At 47.0% G+C, this 23,485-nt stretch overlaps 1 protein-coding gene and 1 pseudogene across 1 annotated transcript in view; both read right to left on the reverse strand.

The window, feature by feature from the left end:
• LOC126426523 (pleckstrin homology domain-containing family G member 5) overlaps positions 1-23,485 on the reverse strand; it is a 556,069-nt gene that overhangs the window by 308,622 nt on the left and 223,962 nt on the right. The window lies entirely within an intron of this gene.
• LOC126427503 (5S ribosomal RNA) lies at positions 21,210-21,327 on the reverse strand (annotated as a pseudogene).

The raw sequence follows: 23,485 nt of genomic DNA on the forward strand, positions 1-23,485 counted from the left end.
CTATATTTTAGTCATCACGTTTAAAATGTAAAGCTGGTACATCAATAACAGCGGCCCTTCAAGAACCCGTTTCATATTTACTTAAGCACGTAAGTAAAAGTGACAAGAAAAGATCATATGCCTGAGAGAAAGAATCATGCTCTAAAAAAAGAAAAATTCACCTGATAAATTAAAAAATGAAAAATAACGTAGCAAAGCATACCAAAAATCAAGGGCAAAGACATACGTAAACTCCTTCATTGATTTCAAAAAAGCATATGATTCGATTGATAGAGAATCTCTGTTTGGATAAGAAAACAACTAATATTATAAAAGCGACCCTTACAAATACATTTTAGAAAGTTAAATTTATGGGCGAACTATCGGAACCCTTTGAAATAAAAACGGGAGTGCGACAGGGCGATGGGCTCTCACCGTTGCTGTTCAATTGTGCGCTTGAGAAAGTAGTCAGGGAATGGAACACTAATATTGAGAGTGGTATAAGACTGGGTTGCAAAAAGAAGAACCTTAAAGTAAATTGCATTGCTTTTGCAGATGATATGGCCCTGTTTGCTGAAACAATGGAAGAAGCACGGGAGCAAATCCTTGAACTAAAGAAACAAGCAGCTAAAATTGGTCTTCACATCTCCTCTGAAAAAACCAAGATATTGACAAACATCAAACACTCAAGTAAATACCTCAAAGTTCAAGAACAGAAGATTGAAATAGTAAAAGAATTCAAATATCTCGGAGAATGGATTACTTGGAATGCTGGGGAAAGCAAAGCAATGGAATCCAGAAAAAATAAACTTGAATTGGCCTTCCAACTAACAAAAAATACATACAACAAAAAATCCCTTTCATGGGGGTCCAAAATTACACATTACAAGACAGTGATTAAGCCAGAAGCACTGTATGCAGCAGAAACACTTAACATGAATTTCAAAGGCCAAATGGAGAAACTTGAGGTAAAGGAAAGAAAAATTTTAAGAAAAATCATTGGGCCAAAATTTCAAGACAATAACATTATATACATCAAAAATGAAACTCTCTACAAGAAAATTGAAAAGCTTTCAGATTCTATGCGAAAAAGGAGAATAAATATTTATGGTCATCTTCTCAGAATGAATTCCAACAGATTAACTAAACAAACCTTTGACTTCTTCCGTAACAGAAAAACGAAGCCCAACTGGTTTAAAGAAACTGAGAAAGACCTAGTGGAATGAAATGTTTCAGAAAATTCACTTATTGGTCGAACTGCTAAATTAATTACTAAAGATGAAAACATAAGGTTCCAAGACAAATCCACACAAAAGTCCAAATCCTTCATCTCAGAAGAAGAGAGGAGAAGAAGATCAGAAAGAATGAAGAAATACTGGGCCCTAAGAAAAGAACAACGCACAAAGAAATGATTGATCCAGCGTACCCCAAAGAGGGTGAAACGAAAGAAGAAGAAAGCCCACAATACATGTGTGTAGGTAATATCAACGTTCTGAACAGATATACTGGAGTCCAGGAACGTATTTCTGTCTGACACGAAGTGAGCCAGTTTATATCATACAGCAGTGCATATTTCGAGATGAACATGGCTTTGCCTACAAAGTTCTTGACTGTAGCAAATGTATTCAATAAACAGGACGCCGATGACGGCCACCTCAAACATGGAACTCGGATTTCTGTAAGCAGCTGGCTCAATTTGAATCTTACCTGCTCATTGTTAGGTTCTTCACTGTGAATACAGTGAAGTTACATTTTGTGCATGATTATATGACTCCACTGCACTTAGTGTTGGTACGTATTTTACCTTGTAAATCTTAGCGTTCTCTATTGAAATTTGACGTATATGTTTGTGCACTGGCCGTTCAGGATTGCCTTGGTGTGTTTTTATTTTATCTTAGCGCTGAAGATGGTCACTCTGTGATTGAAATCGATATGCAGTAACAAAAAAGGTTTCAAATTTATAGAACCAATGTTGGAGTTTCTCTTGTTTGCAACACTTGTATCGTCATGCGGCACAAATTTCCCAACGGAATCCAATTTCAGGTAGGGGCAGCATCACTCCAGCTATACACTGGAAAAACTAAACTGGAAATATCTGGCGAAAGAACAGAGGAAATGCACCTGACGGTTCTTAGAAAATACACTATAGAGTAATTTCATCAGCTGGTTGGACTGTCTAAGGAAAAAAGCCAAAGTTAATAGGTATTCGCTCACATTCTGTATCATACAGGGTGGTCCATTGATAGTGACCGGACGAAATAAGCGTCAAACAACTTAAAAGAACGAAAATCGTCTAGCTTGATGGGGGAAACCAGATGGCGCCATGGTTGGCCCGCTAGATGGCGCTGCCATAGGTCAAACGGATATCAACTGCGTATTTTTTAAATAAGAACCTCCATTTATTATTACATATTCGTGTAGTACGTAAATAAATATGAGTGTTTTAGTTGGACCACTTTTTTCGCTTTGTGACAGATGGCGCCGTGATAGTCACAAACGTATAAGTACGTGGTATCACGTAACATTCCGCCAGTGCGGACGGTATTTGCTTCGTGATACATTACCCGTGGTAAAATGGACCGTTTACCAATTGCAGAAAACGTCGATATCATGTTGATGTATGGCTATTGTGATCAAAATGCCCAACGGCAGCTCGGTATCCTGGACGACATCATCCGGGTGTCCGGACCGTTCGCCGGATAGTTACGTTATTTAGGGAAACAGGAAGTGTTCAGCCACATGTGAAACGTCAACCACGATCTGCAACAAATGATGATGCCCAAGTAGCGTTAAGCTGGCAGCATTTGGCTAGAAGCGTTGAGGGGGGAGGGGGAGGGGGAGGGGGGGGGGAAGGGTGCCACTCCTCCCCCCCATTATCATAGCTCCTTTCTTGTGCCCGTGAGACTGTAAACCAAGCTTTGCCGCGAGTCGTTGTTAACTTAATCTACAGAATGGATGAAATATTTCTATTGATTTCTAACTCCTAACACGAGCTACGATATACGACACCTCTTCTTTGTAACGGCAGACAGCAAAATTTAGTTGGTGAAGGGGAAGTGAAATTGATATACAGGGTGGTCCATTGATCGTGAGCGGGCCAAATATCTCGCGAAATAGGCGCCAAACGAAAAAACTACAAACAACGAAACTCGTCTAACTTGAAGGGTGAAACCAGATGGAGCTATGGTAGGCCCGCTAGAGGGCGCTGCCATAGGGCAAACGGGTATCAACTACCATTTTTTATTACATATTCGTGTAGTACGTAATGAAATATGAGTGTTTTAGTTGGACCACTTTTTTCGCTTTGTGATAGATGGCGCTGTAATATTCACAAACAAACGGCTCACGATTTTAGACGAACATTTGGTAACAGGTAGGTTTTTTTTAAGTAAAATACAGAACGCAGGTACGTTTGAACATTTTATTTCGGTTGTTCCAATGTGACGCATGTACCTTTCTGAACTTATCATTTCTGAGAACGCACGCTGTTACAGCGTGATTACCTGTAAATACAACATTAATGCAATAAATGCTCAAAATGATGTCCGTCAACCTTAATGCATTTGGCAATACGTGTAAGGACATTCCTCTCAACAGTTCGCCTTCCGTAATGTTCGCACATGCATTGGCCGGCCGCGGTGGCCGTGCGGTTCTGGCGCTGCAGTCCGGAACCGCGAGGCTGCTACGGTCGCAGGTTCGAATCCTGCCTCGGGCATGGGTGTGTGTGATGTCCTTAGGTTAGTTAGGTTTAAGTAGTTCTAAGTTCTAGGGGACTTATGACCTAAGACGTTGAGTCCCATAGTGCTCAGAGCCATTTGAACCATTTGCACATGCATTGACAATACGCTGACGCATGTTGTCAGGCGTTGTCAGGGGATCACGATAGCAAATATCCTTCAACTTTCTCCACAGAAAGAAATCCGGGAACGTCAGATCCGGTGAACGTGCGGGCCACGGTATGGTGCTTCGACGACCAATCCACTTGTCATGAAATATGCTATTCAATACCGCTTCAACCGCACGCGAGCTATGTGCCAGACATCCATCATGTTGGAAGTACATCGCCATTCTGTCATGCAGTGAAACGTAGTAACATCGATAGAACATTACGTAGGAAATCAGCATACATTGCACCATTTAGATTGTCATCGATAAAATGGGGGCCAGTTATCTTTCCTCCCATAATGCCACACCATACATTAACCCGCCAAGGTCGCTGATGTTCCACTTGTCGCAGCCATCGTGGATTTTCCGATGTCCAATAGTGCATATTACGCCGGTTTACGTTACCGCTGTTGGTGAATGACGCTTCGTCGCTAAACAGAACGCGTGTAAAAAATCTGTCATCGTTCCGTAATTTCTCTTGTGCCCAGTGGCAGAACTGTGCACGACGTTCATAGTCGTCGCCATGCAATTCCTGGTACATAGAAATATGGTACGGGTGCAATCGATGTTGATATAGCATTCTCAACGCCGACGTTTTTGAGATTCCCGATTCTCTCGCAATTTGTCTGCTACTGATGTGCGGATTAGCCGCGACAGCAGCTAAAACACCTATTTGGGCATCATCATTTGTTGCAGGTCGTGGTTGACGTTTCACATGTGGCTGAACACTTCCAGTTTCCTTAAATAACGTAACTGTCCGGCGAGCGGTCCGGACACTTGGATGATGTCGTCCAGGATACCGAGCTGCCGTTGGGCATTTTGATCACATTAGCCATAGATCAACACGATATTTACCTTTTCCGCAGTTGGTAAACGGTCCATTTTAACACGGTTAATGTATCACGAAGCAAATACCGTCCGCACTGGCGGAATGTTACGTGATACCACGTACTTACACGTTTGTGACTATTACAGCGCCATCTATCACAAAGCGAAGAAAGTGGTCCAACATTCATATTTCCTTACGTGCTACACGAATATGTAATAAAAATGTGGGTTCCTATTTAAAAAGCGCAGTTGATATCCGTTTGACGTATGGCAGCGCCATCTAGCGGGCCAACCATAGCGCCATCTGGTTTCCCCTTCAAGCTAGACGAGTTTCGTTCTTTGTAGTTTTTCCATTTGATGCTTATTTTGTAAGATATTTGGCCCGGTCACTATCAATGGACCACCCTGTATACGAGGCAAGAGAGAAGGATCATATTCCAACTGTTTATTGCAAACAAACTATAAAAGATAGAAACATTTGCTCATTTATCTGTACAGAAGGTTCAATGTTTTAACACAGCTGCGCTGTTTTTGATTGCAGCAAAATGGAGACTACACGACGATAAAAAACCATTTTGCTTGTTGCAATTTGCGCTAAATCTACCAATTGGTGCAACGTGCATTCCGCCGTCGATCCAGCAAGAAGCGTCTCTGCACAGAGATGGACACTTCGTGTTCAGAACTCTCGGAAACTTCTTGTATGTGCAAAGCGAAGAGCAGTGGTCGGCCACGCCCGCCTTATGAAAATGTTGAGCGTATGCGAGATGCGTTCACGGTGAGCCCTCGTCAAACTCACAAGTCGGGCAGCCCAGGAACTTCAACTTCCTCAAATAACGATGTGGCGTGTTCTGAAACAAAGCCTGCATTATGAAGCTTTACAATTTGCTATTATTGCAGCAATTGCGTTCTGGAGACCATAACAGACGGTACGAATTCTGCATTTCACTTTTCCAGGATTTGGCAGAGGACACTTTTTCCGAACAATTTATCTTTTCGGACGAATCGACGTTTCACCCAAATCCTGGCGCCGTGGTGGAACATGAAAGAGACTCCCTGATACTGAATCTGTTTGGCGTCATTTCTACTCACAAAGTGTTATACCTGTATACATGCTGCAAAACTGTTATTTTATCAACTTTACGAAGATTCCAGTGATTTCATTATTATACATGACAGTCTCCGGCCAGATTTGCACCTTCAAATGCGGCACTGTCAACAACAGCATCCCACAACGTTCGAATGGAAGAGGTGAATAAGATCTTGTTCATTGCTTTTGCCCACCCAGGTCACCAGATCTCGTACCTTTTTTTCCATCGGGTTACATAAAAAACAGTCTTTGTTCCACCTTTGGCAGCTGAGACAAGAGCTGAGACACTGAATTGTTGAAGCTGTCGATTCAATGAGCAGGGACCTGTTGATTCGTGTGTGGAATGGAGAGGACTATCGTTTCGAAGTTTCTCCAGCAACGCGTGGTGCTCATGTTGAGCGAGTGGCTTAATGTCTGTGTGAACATAAACTTTGTGTTTCTATCTTTCACAGTTCCTCTGCAATACACAATTGAAATTTCTTTCTTTCTCAGTCTCCGTGTGCTTATCACGTAAACTCATTTGTAAAGGAATCAGACTCAGGCATTCAGTTGCGAAAGATACATTGTATATGAAATATTATTACAGTCTGGAGGACACTGATCACCCACGAGAGCTCTCCTGCCGCAATCTAAAACAAAGTACGTCTACAGGGTGGTCCATTGATAGTGACCGGGCCAAATATCTCACGAAATAAGCACCAAACGAAAACACTACAAAGAACGAAACTCGTCTAGCTTGAAGGGGGAAACCAGATGGCGCTATCGTTGGCCCGCTAGATGGCGCCGCCATAGGTCAAACGGATATCAACTGCTTTTTTTTTTATAGGAACCCCGATTTTTATTACATATTCGTGTAGTACGTAACGAAATATGAATGTTTTAGTTGGACCACTTTCTTCGCTTTGAGATAGATGGCGCTGTAATAGTCACAGACGTATAAGTACGTGGTATCACGTAACATTCGGCCAGTGCGGACGGCATTTGTTTCGTGATACATTACCCGTGTTAAAATGGAGCGTTTACCAATTGCGGAAAAGGTCGATATCGTGTTGATGTATGGCTATTGTGATCAAAATGCCCAACAGGCGTGTGCTATGTATGCTGCTCGGTATCCTGGACGACATCATCCAAGTGTCCGGACCGTTCGCCGGATAGTTACGTTATTTAAGGAAACAGGAAGTGTTCAGCCACATGTGAAACGTCAACCACGACCTGCAACAAATGATGATGCCCGAGTAGGTGTTTTAGCTGCTGTCGCGGCTAATCCGCACTTTAGTAGCGGACAAAATGCACGAGAATCGGGAATCTCAAAAACGTCGGTGTTGAGAATGCTACATCAACATCAATTGCACCCGTACCATATTTCTATGCACCAGTAATATTCTGGCGATGACTTTGAACGTCGTGTACAGTTCTGCCACTGGCCACAAGAGAAATTACGGAACGATGACAGATTTTTTACACGCGTTCTATTTAGCGACGAAGCGTCATTCACCAACAGCGGTAACGTAAACCGGCATAATACGCGCTATGGAGCAACGGAAAATCCACGATGGCTGCTACAAGTGGAACATCAGCGACCTTGGTGGGTTAATGTATGGTGCGGCATTATGGGAAGAAGGATAATTGGCCCCCATTTTATCGATGGTAATCTAAATGGTGCAATGTATGCTGATTTCCTACGTAATGTTCTACCGATGTTACTACAAGATGTTTCACTGCATGACAGAATGGCGATGTACTTCCAACATGATGGATCTCCGGCACATAGCTCGCGTGCGGTTGAAGCAGTACTGAATAGCATATTTTATGACAGGTGGATTGGTCGTCGAAGCACCATACCGTCGCCTGCACGTTCACCGGATCTGACGTTCCCGGATTTCTTTCTGTGGGGAAAGTTGAAGGATATTTGCTATCGTGATCCCCTGACAACGCCTGACAACATGCGTCAGCACATTGTCAATGCATGTGCGAACATGACGGAAGGCGAACTACTCGCTGTTGAGAGGAATGTCGTTACACATATTGCCAAATGCATGAGGTTGACGGACATAATTTTGAGCATTTATTGCATTATTGTGGTATTTTCAGATAATCACGCTGTAACAGCATGCGTTCTCAGAAATGATAAGTTCACAAAAGTACATGTATCACATTAGAACAACCCAAATAAAATGTTCAAACGTACCTACGTTCTGTATTTTACTTTAAAAAACCTACCTGTTACCAACTGTTCGTCTAAAATTGTGTGCCATCTATCACAAAGCGAAAAAAGTGGTCCAACTAAAACATTCATATTTCTTTATGTAGTACACGAATATGTAATAAAAAGTGAGGGTTCCTATTTAAAAAAAAAGGCAGTTGCTATCCGTTTGACTATGGCAGCGCCATCTAGCTGGCCAACCCTAGCGCCATCTGGTTTGCCCCTTCGTTCTTTGTAGTTTTTTCGTTTGACGCTTATTTCGTGTGATATTTGGCCCGGTCACGATCAATGGACTACCCTGTATATTACTTTCCTAGATTTAATCGATCCTTTACGTGCATAAGTTTAGGCGTATTGAAACTGATTGCAGTTACCTTCCGTGTTATCGAGTATTCTCTTTATTAAACTGAGGAAGAAAAGTCAAAGGTAAAAAAAAAACACCGGACTCTTCACTCTCCCGTCTCCCTCCATATTTGTCGCCCCATCCCCGGTTCCTCCCTCCCACGCCTCCTCTGATCCCTTCCCTCCACTCCCTCCCTCTGCTCCTTCCGTTTCTGCGGCCCCCCTTCTTCACCGTCGCCTTCGCCATCGCCCTCACCGTCTCCGGCGCCGCCTCCAGCACCGGGACCTGCCACTCCCCACCACATTCCAGTCGCTCCCATCCCACCCCTGCCTCCTCTATTCCCAAAAAGGCTCCGCCTCGTCCCCCCACCCATGATGCCATGGATGTCTCCCCGCCTGTCCCTGCCCCCTCCTCCTCCTCCTCCACCTCCACCCCCTCCTCCTACCGCTACCTCCTCTCCCGTCATTCCTCCCTTCTTGAAGCCGGGAACCTCACCCTCTTTCTTCGCCAGAATTTTCCTGGTGCCCCCATTTCCCTCCTCACCCCTCGCCGTGATTCGGTGCTCATCTCCTCCCCCAGCCCTACCCTCCACACAGACCTCCTTTCCCGCATCCCTGTCACCCGCTTTGGCCCTAATGCCTCCCTCAACCCTGCTCCTTCCCCGCCTCTCTCCCGCCATCCCCAACCCCCGCGTCGCCCGCCGACCCTGACCGCCGTGATCACTCGGCTTAGTCCGACGATCACGGAGGAGGAGGTGTTGGCGGAGCTTCAGGCACATCCCCATCTGGAGGTGCGTAGGTTCGTCACATCCACAATGCTGCCGGCCCCACCCGCCTTATGAGGGTCTTCTCCGACCACGCACCCTCAAGACCGTCTCCTGAAGGAGGGTGCCCTCCTTTTTAACCAGCGTTATAAAGATGACCCCTCCCGTTCCCCTTCTCAATCCCTCCGCTGCCAAAGGTGCTTGCGGTATAATGCGCACCCAACATCTGAGTGCCGCGAGGCCCCCACCTGCCCGCACTGTAGGCAAGCTCACTTTTTACAGCAGTGCCCCAATCTCCAGTCCCCCCCCTCTCCTGTAATACCTGTAACCACCCTCATCCTACCTACTCACAGAAGTGTAAGGCCCGACCCCCTCCTACCACTCCCGAACTCACCATTCCTGTCCGCCCTCTGGACGCCCCCACCCCTCCCGGCAATTCCCTTCGCCCACCTGAGGACATCATCAGATTCCTCACCATCGTCCTTCAGAATGTTCATCCTTTTCAGCATCCACAAACCCTCCAACAGATCTCCCTCGCCCCCAGTTCCATTTTCCAACTCAAAATGTACGCCACCTATTCCAACAACCAGGCCCATTTCACCTTCTCCCGTCTTGGCACCCTCGTCTAAATCCCTGTCATGGCGCGACAGCACCGTATCCTTTTCAACAACATCCGCTCCCTTCCCGGCAACAAGAACCTCTTTCTGCACACCCTTGCCACCCACCGCGTGGATGCCTCCCTCCTCAATGAAACCTTCCTCCAACCCCACCACACTGTCCACACTTCATCCTACCTTCTCCACCGCTCTGATAATCCCCTCCCAATTGCGCGTGGCGGAGTTGCCATTGGTCACCACCGCCAGATCCCTGTTCGGCTCCAACCTCTCCTTCCCGACCCCACCGAACACCTGATCCTTAGTCTCTTCTTCCCCGGCCTTACCGTTACCTGCGCCACCATCTATGTCCGCCCTAACGCCCCTATTCCCTTCGACTTCCTCTCCCACATTGACCATACCTTCTCCTCCTACGTGATAGCCGCCGACCTCAACATCCATAGTCGTTCCGCCGCCCAGTTGCGGCGGTGGCATCGGTTCCTCTCCTCCCTTCAAGGCGACCTCATCCCCATCCCCTAGCACACCCGTCCCGAAACCAACTCCACTCCCGATGTTATCCTTTCCTCCCCCAACCTCCTTGGCCGCATTACGGTGGATGTCCTGCAGTCTATTGGTAGCAACTATCTCCCTGTCCTCCTCACCGTTTCAGACAGTCGTCGCCCCCGCCCTGACCCTCGTAATGACCCTCCCCCTAAGTACATCCATGACTATTCCCATGCCAACTGGAATGCCTACCGGGATACCCTTTCCACCCGGGTCGATAGCCACCCCTTCACCTACCACCACCCTGACGATGTAACCCGTGCTGCCTCCTTTCTCAAGGAGACCTTGTCTGAGGCCGTGGAGGCCCACATCCCTACTGTCGCCGTCCACCCCCACCATCCTGCCTTACCCCCACAGGCTGTCCTCCTCCTCCGTGAATCCCACCGTCTCTACCGTGCCTTCCTCCGCACGCGTGACCCAGACACATTACGACACCACCGGCAACTCTGGCGACACATTTGTAATTTGCTCGCGGCTAAGAAATGCCAGGACTGGTGACAGACATGCACCCGTTTAAATGCTACCCTACCTATCAACTCGTCCAAGTTCTGGTCAGCCTTCCGTCACCTTACCGGAACTAAACCCTCCCACTACTATCCTCTTCTCCGTGATGATCACCCCTTCCCTGACACCCTCAGTAAGGCCAATCACTTTGCCTCCTACCTTTCCGATGTATTTTCCATCCCCAGCGATCCCCAGTTCGATTACTCCCTCTTCCCGGATGTCCGCGATCGAACTGACACATCTGTATCTCCCCTTGCTCCTGGTTTCCAGTACTTGGACAACATTGCACACACGGAACTCAGTGCCCCTATCACTACACAAGATCGCATTGCTACACTCCCCACGAAACGCAACACCGCTCCTGGTCACGATCGTGTCACCTACCGTGGACCTTCGTGAAGCTCCTGTCTCTTTCCTCTCCACAATGTAGTCCAGTCCACCGGTTACTACCCCGACCTGTGGAAAACCTCCCGTATCCTAATGTTCCTTGAACCTGGCAAACCGCCGTCCGCCATCTCCTCCTACCGTCCCATCAGCCTTACCTCGGTCTTCAGCAAGGTCCTGGAATCTCTCCTCACCCGACGCATCCACCGGCATCTCCACTAGCACCGCCTCCTTCCCGTTACCCAGTGTGGCTTTCGGCCGTCCTTCTCTTCCGACGACCTTCTCCTTCACCTCACTCGTCTCCTTTCCAACCAGCTTAATTCCCGTCGCTCCGTAATCTTCCTCTCCCTGGACCTCGAACGAGCTTATGACCGCGTATGGCATTCCGGTCTCCTCTTCAAGCTCCAAACCTTCGCCCTTCCCATTAACTACTTCCGTCTGATCAGCTCCTTTCCCTCCTGCCGTCCTTCCTATGTCACCATCCATAACACAGCTTCCTACACCTTTTTCCCCTCCGCCGGTGTGCCCCAAGGCTCCGTCCTCTCCCCCCTTCTGTACCTTTTGTACACGGCGGACATGCCGCCGCCGTGACCCCCCATCCACCTTCTCCAGTTCGCCGATGACACCGCCTTCCTTGCCCTTGCCCCCACCCTGCAGCGCTCCCAACACCTTCTCCAATCCCATCTTGACCGGTTCACCGCTTGGTGCAACCAGTGGTTGCTCAAGGTCAATCCCTCCAAAATCCAGGCGATCATTGTAGGCAAAACCACCCCTTCCTTCCGCCTCCTCGATTTCTATCTCACCATCTATGGCCGTCCTATCGCCCTCTCTCCTACCCTTAAGTACCTTGGCGTCACTCTCGACCGTCGCCTCTCCTGGACTCCCCATCTCCGGACAATCCGAGCCAAGGCATGCTCCCGACTCCATCTCCTCGAGCTCCTCTCCGGCCGTACGTGGGGTCTGGACCCCTCCACCATCCTCCACACCTATAAATCTCTCATCCGCCCTATCCTTTGTTACGCCCATCCGGCCTGGATCTCCGCCCCCCCCCCACCTTTTATAAATCCCTCCAAATCCTTGAACGCCATGCTCTCCGCCTCGCCTATCGCATCCGTCTCCCCTCCCCCACGCGGATCCTGTATGATCTCATCCCCTTCCCCCACCTCCTCCTTTTCCTTGAAAAGATACGGATCCTGTACACCTCCCACAAACTCGATCATCCTCATACGCTCGTCTCACCCATCCTCTCCCACCCCCGCCTGCTGCCGCGCCTGTATTCCCACGTCCCACCCGGTCTCCATCTTTCCACCCTCCTTACCCTCTCCCAAGGTGGCTTCCGCGAACTCCACCTCCCTGATGATGTCCTCCTCCCCTCCATCTACACCTCCTATCAACTTTGATCCTCCCCCCCCCCACTTCCTGTGTCCTTTCCTTTAGGCACCCTCCCACCCTTACTTTTCCTTTTCCCCCGTCCCCTCCCTCCACCCCTCTTCCCCCGGCAGGTCCCCAGACTCGTACACGGTTAGTGAACATTCGCGCGCCGGAGATCAACGCCTTGTGTTCTGTGTGTGCCGTCGTTTTGTGCTTAAGTGGTTCAGTGTTATTCGTTTTGTGCACCTACGTTCACGTCTGACAATTTTAGTTTCTGTCTGTGTCCAAGTGTCTGAACAATTTTATCTTGGACTCTACGTCCGTGAACGGCACCTTGTATTTTAAAATGTGTTGTCTTCGTTTATATGTCCACCATGTTTTTTCTCCAGATGTCTTCATCTGTATATCTGTGTTTCTCTGCGGCCAAAGAGCGATGTCGTATGCTGCTGCAGGCCTGCCTGTACTACAGGTTCCAAAATAACAATAAAGAAAAAAAAACATCGGACAGAGTTTAGTGGAGATCCTAATCTATGGTTGGAATGGTTCAAAGAGCTCAGTGACAAAGATACCCACAGTGATATCGCTGACTCAGAGATTGAGGATTCTGTTCATGAAAACGGTCATGATTCAGGAACAGAACAAGAGATGTCAGAAAATGATGATATGAGTCACACGGAGATGTAACTCAAGAAGATGCATTTTTTTAGGGAAAGATGGAATAACTAAATGGAGTAAAAATAAATATCCCACCAGTGTTAGAAGCAGATCTTGCAATATTATTAGGCATTTGCCTGGACAAAAAAATCAAGCTCGTATAAAAAAGACAGAAATAGAAATTCTGAATTTGTTCTTTGATGAAAACATTATAAGTATTATGGCAACATGCACTAATATATACATCAATGAAGTTCGTGGTAACTTCTCTAGGGAAAGGGATGCTAAAGAAACCGATGCGGCAGAGATCAGAGCTTTCATTGTTTTGTTTTATCTGTGTCGATCTTTGAGATGTTCTTGGAAGAGTATAACGAAATTGTGCTGTAACTCGAAGGGAGACGGACTTGAGTCATGTTATTTATGCTTGAGTGAAAACCGATTAAGGTTTCTCATGAGAAGTCTCTCGCAGAGAGATTGATAAGTTGGCTGGTATCAGAGAGGTACTTGCACTATTCACGAACAATTGTCAAAAATATTTTTCACCTAGTGACATTTAGAGGAAACAGCCCATTCAGGCAATATATTCCTAGCAAACGTGCAAATTATGGGTTAAAAGTGTTTTGCTTTGGTTGATATAAAAACAGCTTACACTTTGAATTTACACTCCTGGAAATGGAAAAAAGAACACATTGACACCGGTGTGTCAGACCCACCATACTTGCTCCGGACACTGCGAGAGGGCTGTACAAGCAATGATCACACGCACGGCACAGCGGACACACCAGGAACCGCGGTGTTGGCCGTCGAATGGCGCTAGCTGCGCAGCTTTTGTGCACCGCCGCCGTCAGTGTCAGCCAGTTTGCCGTGGCATACGGAGCTCCATCGCAGTCTTTAACACTGGTAGCATGCCGCGACAGCGTGGACGTGAACCGTATGTGCAGTTGACGGACTTTGAGCGAGGGCGTATAGTGGGCATGCGGTAGGCCGGGTGGACGTACCGCCGAATTGCTCAACACGTGGGGCGTGAGGTCTCCACAGTACATCGATGTTGTCGCCAGCCGGCCGAAGTGGCCGTGCGGTTAAAGGCGCTGCAGTCTGGGACCGCAAGACCGCTCCAACCGCAGGTTCGAATCCTGCCTCGGGCATGGATGTTTGTGATGTCCTTAGGTTAGTTAGGTTTAACTAGTTCTAAGTTCTAGGGGACTAATGACCTCAGAAGTTGAGTCCCATAGTGCTCAGAGCCATTTGAACCATTTTTTTGTTGTCGCCAGTGGTCGGCGGAAGGTGCACGTGCCCGTCGACCTGGGACCGGACCGCAGCGACGCACGGATGCACGCCAAGACCGTAGGATCCTACGCGGTGCCGTAGGGGACCGCACCGCCACTTCCCAGCAAATTAGGGACACTGTTGCTCCTGGGGTATCGGCGAGGACCATTGGCAACCGTCTCCATGAAGCTGGGCTACGGTCCCGCACACCTTTAGGCCGTCTTCCGCTCACGCCCCAACATCGTGCAGCCCGCCTCCAGTGGTGTCGCGACAGGCGTGAATGGAGGGACGAATGGAGACGTGTCGTCTTCAGGAATGAGAGTCGCTTCTGCCTTGGTGCCAATGATGGTCGTATGCGTGTTTGGCGCCGTGCAGGTGAGCGCCACAATCAGGACTGCATACGACCGAGGCACACAGGGCCAACACCCGGCATCATGGTGTGGGGAGCGATCTCCTACACTGGCCGTACACCACTGGTGATCGTCGAGGGGACACTGAATAGTGCACGGTACATCCAAACCGTCATCGAACCCATCGTTCTACCATTCCTAGACCGGCAAGGGAACTTGCTGTTCCAACAGGACAATGCACGTCCGCATGTATCCTGTGCCACCCAACGTGCTCTACAAGGTGTAAGTCAACTACCCTGGCCAGCAAGATCTCCGGATCTGTCCCCCATTGAGCATGTTTGGGACTGGATGAAGCGTCGTCTCACGCGGTCTGCACGTCCAGCACGAACGCTGGTCCAACTGAGGCGCCAGGTGGAAATGGCATGGCAAGCCGTTCCACAGGACTACATCCAGCATCTCTACGATCGTCTCCATGGGAGAATAGCAGCCTGCATTGCTGCGAAAGGTGGATATACACTGTACTAGTGCCGACATTGTGCATGCTCTGTTGCCTGTGTCTATGTGCCTGTGGTTCTGTCAGTGTGGTCATGTGATGTATCTGACCCCAGGAATGTGTCAATAAAGTTTCCCCTTCCTGGGACAATGAATTCACGGTGTTCTTATTTCAATTTCCAGGAGTGTAGAACCGCACGTCGGTAAGCAAACCAGAGGAACCATATAATGCCAGTAATTAAGTTGAAGATATTGTTCTCCGAATGGTCGAACCGCTACAAGGTACAAGCAGAAATATTACTGGTGACAACTGGCTTAGCAGTTTGTCTTTAGTCAAGAAACTTACAGGCGAAGAAACTGACATACGTCGGAACAGTACGAAAAAACAAGAGTCGTAAGAATTTCTACCAAAACGAGAAAGGGAGCCAAAATCATCTATGTTTGGATTTCAACAGGATTGCACATTGGTCTCATACTGTCCAAAGAAAAATAGTTGTGGTGTTGTCAAGCATGCATTCAGATGACGCTATAGATCGTTCAACAGGGGAACAAAATAAACCTGAAATGATTACTTTCTATAGCATTTCAAAAGTGGGGGTAGATCTTTTAGATCAGCTTTTTCAGAAGAACAAAATGGCTCTGAGCACTATGCGACTTAACTTCTGTGGTCATCAGTCGCCTAGAACTTAAAACTAATTAAACCTAACTAACCTAAGGACATCACACACATCCATGCCCGAGGCAGGATTCGAACCTGCGACCGGAGCGGCCGCTCGGCTCCAGACTGTAGCGCCTATAACCGCACGGCCACAGAAGAACAATATGTCACGTAATACAATAAGGTGGCGTATTGTACTGTTTGACAATAATTTGAACATTGCAGCCATAAATGCTTTATGCATATGTAAATACCACCGCATGGCTTCAAATCAGGAAGTAAAAAGAGTTTATTTCATAGAAAAAAATCAGCTGGGAACTAATAAATCCTCAAATAGAGCGACGTTCCCTTATTGACAGCCTTCCATGTGAGATTCAGAGGAGGGCTCAATTACTGTTAGGCACTCAAGAAATTGTGGAACAGCCATTAAAATCAACGGGATCACATCGATGGTGTTATATATATGGAAGAGAACGAAATAAAACAACTCTTAGATTGTGCACTACATGCAAAAACTGGACATGTGTTGGTCGTCTGAAAGATATATGTGTAAACTGTATTGTCAAATAACGTGCTCTTTATTTCAATTTTCTTTGCACTTTGTCACTAAATTACTCTCTGTATATGCTTATTAGTTTCGTCGTTGTTTTGAAATAAACATTTCCATGTTCTTTTGATAAATAGTTGCATTGTTACACACTCCACAGTACTTACATGGAAAACGGATGTAAATTTGTTATTTTGAAATGTAACTTTATTAAATTATTGCACAAACTGCTTCAAACGTTAGGATATATTATACTTTGTACGAATATTAAATGTATTATATTTAGATTTAATAAAAAAAATCATAAAATCACTCATGGAGACCGTCCTAAGTTTACAAATAGACCGTTTGCTTTGTGGATGGCACCTGTCATCCGCGCGAGTGACCACGTCACGAATTTTCGCGAGAGTAACGGAGGGTTAAACAGTCGTCGGGGGAGGTGGTTTAGCGTTAGTCAATGCCGATTCATAATTTTTTTTATTTTTAGAAAATACTTCTGACGTGCGGCCGACTTTTTTGCAGCGCAGAGACTAGAGATGCGTCGTATTCACGGAAGCGTGTAACGCAAAAGAAAATAAATGTGAGAAGAGAAGCGGCCGTTGAAAACTTATTATTGCGTCATGGCTATAGCGGGAATGAAGTTTCGGAATGTCGTTATTACGCTTGGCAGACGCGCGCGGCATCTCCTGGTAGCAGCTAGTCATTCACAACGCGGTTCCACTCGTTCGCCGCTAGATGGCAGCGCCGGCGGCGGTCGCCGCTCCTATGTGCTCTTCTAATTAACTGCGTGTAAGCGGAGCTACGTAATCCCTCTGTGCCCCCCACCACCGGCCCGCAATCACGGTCCGTGGCTGGGGAGAGAGAACAGGGGGTTAGCTTCCCCTGCGTGTAGCCGTCAATTAACTTTTCCTTCGCCGTCAACCGTTACAACATGACGAGATCCGCTCACTTTGTTACAAGGCTTCGCTCGGACAGCACGTCGGCTAATTTCTGCGCTCTGGGCCCGACGTCATAGTCAGCGACGTGTGCTTCGCATTATCACGATGCAATTTTTTCTGCGAGGGAGAATAAGGGGATGGGGTAGTCTTTGAAAGACAAAGGATCCTTTTTTTCAACATTTACTATAGAGGCTGTCCACGAAAGGCCTCAATGAAAGAAAAAGATAAAAAATCCTATGCGGTTTGTGGTGTCATGTAAAGCAACTCAAAAAGTTTTGTGTAGATTTTTTTCCAAGCTATTTCTTTTGTTCCACATTCTAAGTTGTATCTATTTATTGGCATCGTAAAACCTGCTCTCCTGTGTCTCTAAAGCAAGTAGTACATCAGCACACTGAATATTCTCTACATCATAGATTACATTTTTTCCTAAATTATAAAGATGTAGCATTAAGTTACAAAATTATACAATAAATCTTAATAAGTATACATTTATAATTTAATAATCAGTTAGGAAGAAAAAAATGAAAGTAAGTAACGAAAATTAGGAAACGTATTTTTTACTTCTTATGTATATTTCCCTAGCTAATTGCGCTTACCTCACTACATCTCTGGGTTTTTGCCTGCGCTGTGTGGAAAAATAGCGTACATTTCAACCAACTGTAATCAACTGTCCACGTGTTTAGCGACTCGGCAAAAACATCGAATCATCGCAATTATTACTTTTAATAACCAATATATTTATATTAAAATTAAATTACAACTTATTACGAAACACTACACAACACTTTCCTGATAAAGCAGTGTTTGTCTTTTCCTCCCACCGGTACTACCACCGTCTTTTCACGCCTCCTCATCATTCGCAAGTTCCCTCTGTCATTGCCTCTCTTCTCTAGACGTTTCTTACATACGTATGTCTTTCTGATACATGTTCCGAACTTGTTTAGCTTATTCCTAGATATATTGTTCGTGACTACGTTCCGTAGCTGTGGAATGTGTCAGGATACCTATTTAGAAGCCGGCCGGAGTGGCCGTGCGGTTCTAGGCGCTACAGTCTGGAGCCGAGCGACCGCTACGGTCGCAGGTTCGAATCCTGCCTCGGGCATGGATGTGTGTGATGTCCGTAGCTTAGTTAGGTTTAATTAGTTCTAAGTTCTAGGCAACTGATGACCTCAGATGTTTTGCCCTGGTGGTAGTTCATGACTTCTAGCACGTGAGCACTACATGCATAGGGGATAGCTCGATTACAGTCACTTGATAGTTGACATCCACGGGCTGTAGCTGATTTTCTCCAATCAGAGAACGCAACATCACGCCGGAACCGCCCACCGTTGCCAAACTGCTGCCTCAAATGGTCAGTTCACCTTGTCTGGTTGTCTTTCTTGTTGTGTTTGGATCCCGAATCTTGGACCTGGCCTTTTGATTTCGTATTTAATCACACGTAATAACCACAAAACAACGAACACACATACACTCTCTTTCCCTCTCTGCCTCTCTCTGCCGGTCGGAGTGGCCGAGCGGTTCTGGGCGCCAAGTCTGGACCGCGCGACGCTACGGTCGCAGGTTCGAATCCTGCCTCGGACATGGATGTGTGTGATGTCCCTAGGTTAGTTAGGTTTAAGTAGTTCTATGTTCTAGGGGACTGATGACCTCAGAAGTTCAGTCCCATAGTGCTCAGAGCCATTTGAATCATTTGAACCTTATCATCGTACTTGACTGTACTTGACACAGCTTGGCTTCCGGCCCACGTGAAACGAAATCCAATGAGATTCAAGCAAGCGCGGAAGAATACTCGGCGTAATGTGTACATCAGGTTTATTATTATGATGAACAGAGTATAACATGAGGATGCTTATAGTTTTATGATCGTTCTGCCGTTTGCACAAAAGCTCAAATTACAGAAATCTCTGTTAAATGGCTTCCTCCACGCAGTTTCCGCCACCTGGCTGACTTCCACACTCCCAAACATCCGTAGGTCCACTATTTCCGATGTGGAAACGTGAAGGGACACGTACAACAGAAACGCGTACGAGATGACCTCGTCTATTGACTGACGAAGACCGCCGACAGTTGAAGAGGGTCGTAGTGTGTAATAGGCAGATATCTATCCAGACCATCACACAGGAATTCCAAACTGCATCAGGATCCACTGCAAGTACTATGACAGTTAGGCGGGAGGTGAGAAAACTTGGATTTCATGGTCGAGCGGCTGCTCATAAGCCACACATCACTCCGATAAATGCCAAATGACGCCTCGCTTGGTGTAAGGAACGTAAACATTGGACGATTAAACAGTGAAAAAAATTTTGTGTACGGTGACGAATCACGGTACACAATATGGCGATCCGATGGCAGGGTGTGGGTACGGCGAATGCCCGGTGAACGTCATCTGCCAGCGTGTGCAGTGCCAACAGTAAAATTCGGAGGCGGTGGTGTTACGGTGTGGTCGTGTTTTTCATGGATGGTGCTTACACTCCTAGTTGTTTTGTTTGGTACTACGTTGATGTTCTAAGCACCTTCTTGCTTCCCACTGTTGAAGAACAATACGGGGATGGTGATTGCATTTTTCAAAACGATCGAGCACCTGTTAATAATGTACGGCCTGTGGCGGAGTGGTTATACTGCAATAATATCCCTGTAATGGACTGGCCTGCACAGAGTCCTGACCTGAATTCTACAGAACACCTATGGGATGTTTTGGAACGCCGACTTTGTGCCAGGCCTCACCGACCGACATCGATACCCCTCCTCAGTGCAGGATTCCGTGAAGAATGGGATGCCATTCCCTAAGAAACCTCCCAGCACCTGATTGAACGTATGCCTGCGAGAGTGGAAGCTGTCATCAAGGCTGAGGGTGGACCGATACCATATTGAATTCCAGCATTACCGACGGAGGGCGCGACGGACTAGTAAGTCATTTTCAGCCAGGGGCCGGATACTTCTGATCACATAGTGTATGAATGTTAATCTGACTGGCAGAGTAGCTAAAGTGAGAGAGTGGCTTGCCACCTTTCAGCTGTACGTTCTGCCTTTGCTACCCTTACAATACGACGATCCCGGCGGACGTCTGTGCTGCGTGGATGTCCGGAATCTCATCTATGTTCACGTGACTAGTGATAGCATCACCATTGTTGCACAACTGACACAGCATGTCCAAATTTTGTAGCAATTCTCTGTAAGGACCATCCTGCCACTCGGATGGCTACAATTTGACTCCTTTCAAACTCGCCCAGTTGGCTGTAGGAAGCACGAGTGCATTGCGTGGCATGGTCGCCTGCTCGCTTCACACGTTTGGGCCACACTGTGCCTTTAGGCTTTGAGCATTCCCTATTAAAGGGTAGACACAGGTGGCGCTCTGGTAGCTATGCCACTACGCCATCTGTCGGCGGACGACGACGATACCATTATCACTACATCTACTGTCCTCTAGATGGAATACGCCGTCATTGGACAAAAATCGACGTTGTCTTTCCAGCTGTACTGGACTTCTGCCGGGTCACTCACGGTTCGCACATCGAATGCCTGTAAAAAAAAAAAATAAATAAATAAAAAAAAAAACTTTCAGACTTTCTCTGGCAGTGTATTCTTCAAATTTAGTTTTGCACTCCGTCTTCAGGTCATAAGTGGCCCATCGGGACCGTCCGACCGCCGTGTCGTCCTCAGTTGAGGATGCGGATAGGAGGGGCGTGGGGTCAGAACACCGCTCTCCCGGTCGTTATGATGGTTTTCTTTGACCGGAGCCGCTACTATTCGGTCGAGTAGCTCCTCAACTGGCATCACGAGGCTGAGTGCACCCCGAAAAATGGCAACAGCGCATGGCGGCCTGGATGGTCACCCATCCAAGTGCCGGCCACGCCCGACGGCGCTTAACTTCGGTGATCTCACGGGAACCGGTGTATCCACTGCGGCAAGGCCGTTGCCCCAAATTTAGTTTTGAATGACCATTTTTTTCTGTAACTTCTAAAGGCCGGTCTTAGGCTGAATGTGAAGAATACGAAAATTATGGCAACTACACCTACCAATTCGTGGGATATAGCAGGAGAAACCATGGAGGTAGTGACCACATTCAGGTATCTCGGTTCCCAGATCTCTGCTGATGGCGACTGCAGCCTTGAAATCTGGAGACGCCTGTTGCTCGGTAGACAGGCGATGTCAAACCTTGACAAGGTTATAAGGTCCAGAGATACAACACTAGCAACAAAGATCCGTATTGTGTGGGCTATGGTCTTTCCAGTTGTGATGTATGGATGTGAGACCTGGACCATTAGAGAGGCTGAACGGCGAAGAATTGACTCCTTCGAATTGTGGTGTTGGAGGAAACTTCTCAGAGTTCCATGGACTGCAAAGGGAACCAACAGATCAATATTGGAGCAAATAAAACCAGATATATCCCTGGAAGGTCTAATGTTAAAACAAAAGCTGACCTACTTTGGACACACAATGCGAAGGCATGCCTCGCTGGAAAAAACATTAATGCTGGGGAAGATTGAAGGAACTAGGAGAAGAGGACGTCAGAGGATGAGATGGATCGCAGGCATCACAGAAGCAATGTGTTCCAACCTGGAAGGTCTACGGGAGAAAGTGCTAGACAGGAAAAAGTGGCGTGATTTGGTCATGGGGTCACGAAGAGTCGGAACCGACAAAAAGAATAGATGGATAGAGAGAGAGAGAGAGAGAGAGAGAGAGGAAGAGACATAAATTCTGGGAACACATTCAACTGTTTATTGCACAAGAACGAAACATTGTACAGATTTCATACATATGTCATTTTGAAGAGAAACCCTGTACTTTTTTTTTTTTCGTGTATACCGCCACAGTGTAGTTTCGTAATTTGCCGATAGTCGGCGCTAGTTGGAAACGTGGCGAGTTCAGGTGCGGAGCGAGCCTTCAGCTTTCTGTGTGTTGGAGTTCGACAAACACAAGTGTGCTACAGCTGTTCAACGGATGTTTAGAACCAAGTACGGTAAGAAGCCACCAACAAGGAAGGCCATTTACCACTGGCACTATAAATTTGTTACGACGGGTTGCTTGTGCCCGGCAAAGAGAAGCCGGACGTCCCAGTGTGAGTGAAGTGAATGTGGAGCGCATACGAGAGACATTCGTAAGGAGTCCAAAGAAATCGGTGTGTCGTGCATACCGTGATCTCGCAATGCCTCAGATGACAGTGTGGAAAGTCCTGCGACAGAAGCCGTCTGTGAAACCACTCAAGTTGTAGCTCGTGTAGAACCTCGATGACGACAACGAAGACAAGCGTTTTGAGTTTTGTTCGCAGTTGCAACAATTGAATGAGGATGAGAATGTCATTGTTGATCGCTTAATTTTTTAGCGACGAAGCCACTTTTCACACTAATGGGAAAGTGAACAGGCGTAATTGACGAATCTGGGCTACAAAGCATCCACACGAATGCATTAAATTTGAGCGTGATTTCTCCAAAGGTAATTTTTTTTTGTGCCTTGTGACGTCGGAAACTGTACGGGCCATTCTTCTTCGCCGAGAACACTGTCACTGGATATTCCTACTTGGACATGTTGCAGCAATGGCTGATGCCTCAAATGCAATCGGACTCTCCGTTCATCTTTCAGCAGGATGGGGCTCCACCCCATTTTCATAGTGAAGTCCGTGGGTACCTGAACATGGAGCTGCCGCATCGATGGATCGGCCGTGCTACAGAAGGGGACAGCTGTTTCATGAAATACATTAATCGCCAGGTCCCGATGGGATTCCAATTCGGTTTTACCGAAAGTACGCTACTGCATTGGCTCCTTACTTAGCTTGCATTTATCGCAAATCTCTTGCCCAACGTAAAGTCCTGAGCGACTGGAAAAAAGCGCAGGTGACGCCTGTATATAAGAAGGATAGAAGGACGGATCCTCAAAATTACAGACCAATATCCTTAACATCGGTTTGTTGCAGGATTCTCGAACATATTCTCAGTTCGAATATAATGAATTTCCTTGAGACAGAGAAGTTGCTGTCCATGCAACAGCACGGCTTTAGAAAGCATCGCTCCTGCGAAACGCAACTCGCCCTTTTTTCACATGATATGTTGCGAACCACGGATGAAGGGTATCAGACGGA

This window comes from Schistocerca serialis, chromosome 11 (genome assembly GCF_023864345.2).
Source record: "Schistocerca serialis cubense isolate TAMUIC-IGC-003099 chromosome 11, iqSchSeri2.2, whole genome shotgun sequence".
Taxonomy (NCBI): Eukaryota; Metazoa; Arthropoda; class Insecta; order Orthoptera; family Acrididae; genus Schistocerca; species Schistocerca serialis.